Source organism: Sinohyriopsis cumingii, unplaced genomic scaffold (assembly GCF_028554795.1).
Source record: "Sinohyriopsis cumingii isolate HCF-2022 unplaced genomic scaffold, ASM2855479v2 utg000229l, whole genome shotgun sequence".
Taxonomy (NCBI): domain Eukaryota; kingdom Metazoa; phylum Mollusca; class Bivalvia; order Unionida; family Unionidae; genus Sinohyriopsis; species Sinohyriopsis cumingii.
The window spans coordinates 9,078,827-9,085,522 of record NW_028315879.1 but is presented as its reverse complement, the minus strand read 5'-3'; the positions used below and the strand labels follow the sequence as shown (position 1 = coordinate 9,085,522).

At 31.6% G+C, this 6,696-nt stretch overlaps 1 long non-coding RNA gene across 1 annotated transcript; it reads right to left on the bottom strand.

Moving 5' to 3' along the window:
* Positions 1-375: 375 nt before the first annotated feature.
* Positions 376-6,113, bottom strand: LOC149774534 (uncharacterized). Its single transcript, XR_016416839.1, has 3 exons — positions 5,748-6,113; positions 2,613-2,673; positions 376-960 (listed from the first exon to the last, which is right to left on the bottom strand). It is a non-coding gene; the product is annotated as an uncharacterized LOC149774534 (long non-coding RNA).
* Between the last annotated feature and the right edge of the window lie 583 nt (positions 6,114-6,696).

The window sequence follows — 6,696 nt, the reverse complement described above, 5'->3', positions numbered from 1 at the left end:
GCAGTGATTTAAAAACCGTGCACATACTTGTGCGTTCACCAGATATACATTATACTAATACAAATGAATATCGAAACATTTATCATACTATAAACGTTAATATAAAATAAATGTATAAGGACTAATTAAAAGAAACAAAGGAGGAAAATGGGAAGGGAATTACAAAGGGGAACTGTCGCCGGTATTGGGGGAGATCATGCCGGAAGGTAATTTGTCGTTAGCGATTATTGAAGTTTGTCATATTTTTGTTAGAATAGCTGCATATGGAAAGCAACATTTAAAAGCAAATGGGAAATAATAATCAAACTTAAAAGGCGTTGATTATCGTATAAACTCAATCAAAATTAATGCAGTGAAATGAAACTATTAACAGTGTATTGTAATAGCTGTTTATTAGCACCTGTCATAAAGAGTGATCAAAGATCATGTCATAATCTTGTCATATGCTCTTTCAAAGTGTTCAATAGTATCGTATAAGTAAATAAGGCTAACACACATTTAGTTCAAAAGCATTTCCTCTCGTTAATAGCAAAATAGGTATGCATGGTAAAATACTTGTCATTATCATCGTCATTGTATAAAAATTGTATTTTAAATATAATTAATTCTTCACGTTTTTGAAGAAAGTTAAATCATTCAAGAGCTATATTATGTCTTTCCTTGCTCAAGAATATATTTTTTTTTATCGCACATCAAGTGCAAAATGAAGGAAAGACAAGGCAAATGTCATAATCACACTGGCTAAAATGGGTTCAGAGACGCTATTTTTGATTGCCACAGTAGGCTTACTTCCTGGAATTGTACCATTACTTCCCGTTATCGTTGCGGTCGTCATTTGTGACGTTATTGACGTTGCATTTGAGATGCCGTTTGTCATTGTCGTGTTCGGTGCTGCTGTGGATATTGTTGTCGCTGCTGTCGTTATATTCGATGTCGTTGATGTATCTGTCGTATTACTTGCTGTTTGATTAGAGGAAAAAATATTTTAACAAACGTATGGTACACATAACATTAGCTTTGTGTTATGTCTTGTTTACTTAAGTAATATCTAGCCTTGTGACACTATAAAGAGTTTTTAATAAATATAATAAAAGCCGAGGGAACATCAGAATATTTTACTTCGAGAAAGACGATTCTGTATCAGCAATCTATATCCATTAAACAGAAACTGTATAAGTTGCTTCAGATTGTTCTAAAGACAGTGAGAACAATACAAATAGGTGGTAAATTTATCATTTATGATGATTTGTTTTGTTGAGTGGCATGCACGCTAAACGTGTGCTAGTCATCTTCTTAATTTGTATTCTCATATTTTTGGAAACTTTTAATAGTAAACTAATTGCAATTATATTTTCCCAATGTGTAGACTCTTTTACAAAGCCTAACTGCATGTACATTTTTTATGTATATGGTGAGCTATGATATAAATAGAATGTGTGATGCTTACATCGTGTCCAACAATCATTAAAAAACTAACTATAATTCAAAATTTGTAATGACAGAATAAACTGTATCATTATTTGGTTTTGTAAACGGAATACATACGTATAACACAAACCCTAAAAATACAGTGTCATGATTATAAGTTAGATGCAGAACAAGATCAAATACTTTCCAAAAATGTAAGTACACTTGATCATATATTAAGATAACCTCATAGCAAGGAAACAGGTTTATGCAAAGTTGGCTCTAGGAAGTAAGTAATTTTATAGAATTATTTAATATAATGCTAGCATTATTTTTCCAAGTCATTTTGTTTTATATTGTAAGTATTACATTTGCCAAGAGTTTTGAATGAATAAGTTCCCCAAAATATATCATCTTTAGGTCTAATTGTTGTAAATGCGTCTCTGCTTTTTACACTAACTAAATATTGCTGTGTTCAGTTTGACAGTTTGGTAGGGACGAGAAGGGAGGGTGTAATTTACAATGCGAATTCCATGTCAGTTGCCCAAATAAACTGAATGCCGCAAGACACGAGATACAATGTTAACTTACGAAACATATTGAACAATCAAACTAGAACCTAAAAACTGGCAAAGCACACGAAATGTGGTCGAAAACTTCCTTGGAAACACATTAATTGTTAAATAAGTAACTGTGTACAATTTACCAAATTACCAAATAAACAGGAGTATCACTAATGTGCACCATATGATATATATATATATATATATATATATATATATATATATATATATATATATATATATATATATATATGAAACCTAATTGAATTTTGCTCTGCTACATTAACATTATGTACCACCTTAATGAAACCAAATATAAAAAGAGCTGAACATTAAATTACAAAATATTGCCTTTGTAACAATGTTTAGGCAGTATTTTTATTAAATTACTTTATGGTTGGTAGAGCAACAGAAAGATGGTTCAACGTTTCAAACTGAAATTGATCTGCTTGACATTTATAAGACTTTTAAAACCTTCATTACAGTGACCATGACGCAATATGCGGTATTCAGTGCAACCTTATTAAAGACATTGCACTTATAAAAACAAACGGCACGTGTCTATATTATATAAAACTGGCACTATTATTTCATTAGTGCTCCATGAATAAAAAGCAAATGTAGGATGTTATATTTTCCTACCTGTGTCGCGCAGTAGCATCGCAAGGCTCAAAAGCATTAGCACCAAAGCTGATCCTTTCATCTGCAACGTAATACATTTATGGCCTAAGATTATATAATGACCGCTAAACTGAATTATAAAGAAAAGGATATCACGTTTTATGACGTGAGAATATCTGAGTTGTCGTATAATTCAAGTTAGTCTTAATATTACTTTGGATCGTTATATTTATTTGCAACCGCAAGCTGAATTGAATGTGATTGCTGTTATTTAAACATATTACATAAACATAATAATGATAAATACAATTGATCACTTTTGCATAGTGTAATTGCTTTTCAGAACAGCAATCAATACACAACAAAGAGCCTAGATTGTTGAAGGACATACACAATGTTCTGATGTTCTATTTAGAAAGAGACTAACTTCAAACTGCCAGTCCGTCGTAATGATATTTTTCTAAAAATGCAAAAGAAACAAAAAGACATATGAGCAAATTGTTTATGCTAGAAAAAATAAAAATACACTAAGATCGTTCTTGTACTGACAAAGTGCGTATAAAGTTTATGCAATTCTTTCCTTTGAAAAAGCTCATATATATATATATATATATATATATATATATATATATATATATATATATATATATATATATAATTTTAAGTGATTAATATAGGCAATGCATTACATAAGGAATGCATGTGCTAAATTTATTCAAATAGTGAATGTGTATGTATCGATAAAAGAAATCCTGCCATTGTAAATTTCTTAGCAAAGCTGACATATCGTACCGTTCATCCAAACCGAGTTCACACATAGCTTTAATACAAAATACTATTGACATATTTGATAGTTACGTTTTCCAATTTGGAATGTCGATTTTTCTAAATATTGTTCCTTGTTAGCATGTTTCCATATATTCCCCTAAGTGTTTTGGTAATGTCAGTAATTGCAACAACTGTACTTAAATATATAAGATAAGACTAAGTTGTTTTGAGAAATAGGTTTATAACAACTACAACAAATTGTTTCAGATACATTTTCTCTATCTTTTACAGTGGATTAATTATATATTTAAGTTTTAACGGAGAAGCATTTCACCAGATTAGGCTCCAAGTTTAGATGTTTGCAGAGCGAACCAAGATGGCAATGGCCAGCAAATGTTGTACTTTGTATGCATAGCAAATAAGTCTTGAGTAGTTGGTACCGACAAAATTCATACCGTAAAGAGACGTTTATTAGATGTGAATTCATCCCGTTATTCGCCTTTTAATGCGATGCTTTCATGTAAAAATAACGATTACAAGATAACGACATAATATAAAGAGAATCATGATGTCTCACTCTCTTTAATGTTATTACAAGCGTGTACATTGTTTCCATTTTCTGAAGATCAAGCGTTTTCCTTCCTCACATGCTTTTTTAAAGTTGAATTTGCAAAGATATTTAATTGTACCCAAATAGTGGGCTAACCTAGTCTTTCTCTTCTATATCAACATGGGTTGCCGGATTTTATAAAATGTCACAACATTTTATTTATGTGTCCTGTACTAAGAAATGGGTATTTCACAGACGATGTATTATATTGTCGAATAGATAGTATTACTTCGAGGAATATGTATTATTACTTTGTGTGTGTATAAAGTATATGCATGAAATTTTTCAATCTTAACAATGATCACTCATATTTATGAAATAAAAATGTTTGCATTTTCCCCTTATACGACAGCCTAAATGTACATTATATTGGCGTATCTAATTATATGCTCTATAAAATAACAGTTTTATTAAGATGCATTTATGAACAGAAGGAACCCAGAACGAAAAACATTATGATTCTAATTTAGTGACTTTTCCATTTTAGTAATGTAAAAGGCTTCTATGCTGTTGTAAGTTTTACAAACTTTATAAACCTTATTTTCTTCTATGACCTTCCCAAAATAATTAGTTGGAAGTCAAATGCAGAGTAAAGAGTAAAGAAAGAAAAATCAAGTCGATGAATAAGTAAATACCTTTACCTCAATAGCTTGCGTCAGTCGGTAACAAATTCCAAATGCAGCACTAATTATGTAAGTTTACATCACCAAGACTACCCTTATCAACACTGAAATCGATTGGCTATGATGTCATCTATGAGATTCATTATGGTGAGTTCAAACAAAATGCCCTTTTGATATGCAAATTGATTTCTATTAGAAAGAAATCATTTTCAAAGTGTCATGGAGAAGATTCAGGTTATTTAAACGTTTGAAGTATCAACTTTGTTCTTTGGAAGATAGAATGTATGTATGTATGTATGTATGTATGTATGTATGAGTGCATATATGGATAGATAGATCGAGGGATCGATGGATGGATGCATGCATGGATGTGACTTTATGTACAAAACAATAGTATTATATAGTGGTCATTCTATAATAATATTTTGAACCTCTTCGATCCAAAAGCAAACATTTTTTCATCATATGAAACTTCTAAATGAACGTATATTAGAATACAAATTTACATCGTGATTGTGCTTAATAATTTACTTGCCTTGGATTACGAACTCACGAGTAAGCACGGCATTCTACTGAATTATGTTATATTTCGTCATTTGTCTTTTTAAAAATAATCACATCATTCATGCAACATGTTTTATTCTATTTTTTACACCTTTCATGGCAAAATAGAGTAATTCGCATTTTGTTTTTACAGATCTTGTGCATTAATGTGAAAATCGAGTGAATAAAACCCATGTTGTAACAATGGTAGTAAGAATTGTTAATAACCATTCATATTCAACAATAAACGAAATTTTAAAACATAGCACGTCTTAACTTCATCTGAACACAGTTTTTTATACAGTTCTGAGTTTGTATTTGTTACAAGGTACTAACCAAAGCGGTCAGGAAATGCTAAATTCAACACATGTCAAATTTATTAACAAATGGCAGACATATTAGACTTTTCACGGCAGTGTCATCAAAAAATATTTTCATTCGCATTTCGTAACAGTTGATAAGTGCTGGGTTTGGAAACATGCTATCTCTCTGTATAAGCAAAAAATGTGTTATTACCTTAGGAGAAAGAAAACAAAAGAAGACAGATAATTATATAAGTAGAGAGATATGAATTTAAGTAAACAAATTTTTAAAGTAATTAAATTTACTTACTTGCCGGTCAGTACTTTGTTGTATATCCCTCCATATATTTTATTCCTTTGAATAAACTGGTATAAAATTGTTACGTTGAAAGGAGGTATCGACAACAATTGGAAACTTCCCGGTAGGATCACAATGTTGTTATCTGAGCTGTGTAAAAGGCATGCCAAACAATTATTGCTACTGTCGGTCTTCCACCTACGAGTCCTCAACGACTCATTGGAAGAGTATTTGACATCTTAACAAGCAACTCCATTTGCGAAGTGGTTTGAGAGAATTGCCACAAGCGGATATACAGCATCGGGTTACAACTTTACCACGATTCTAATTGCAATCAGTTTCCACCAATTTTCGCGTACAAAAGTTTATCAAACAGGTCCAGACCAAAGCATTTATACTTGTTGTACACTACATATTCAAACATTTGTCATGTTTGCTCCTGTTATCATAACCAACTATCACCTGATGTTCACCAATACATAGCACTATAAGTAGTGAAGGGGGATACTATAGGGTCTATGGGATTTATCATTAAAAACACCCTTGGGAACATATAGGGTCTATGTAAATTTAACATGGAGAAAAATCGTGGGAACATATAGGGTCTATGGGAATTAACATGGCCAAAAACCCTGGGACAATATAGGGTCTATGGGAATTAACATGGAGAAAAATCGTGGGACAATATAGGGTCTATGGGAATTAACATGGCCAAAAACCCCTGGGACTGTATAGGGTCTATGTAAATTTAACATGGACAAAAGCCCTTGGGACTGTATAGGGTCTATGTAAAATTGAAACAGGGAGGGTCTCTATTTTTTAAAAAAAAAAAAACAAAATAAAAATGGGGTAGGCAATGGAAAGGCTATCTCTTTTCGAGAAATATGGGGGCCCTGAAAAGGGCCTTTGGGTTTTCTTCTTTTTCTTCTAATTTCTTCTTTTTCTCCACCAAGTTCTTATT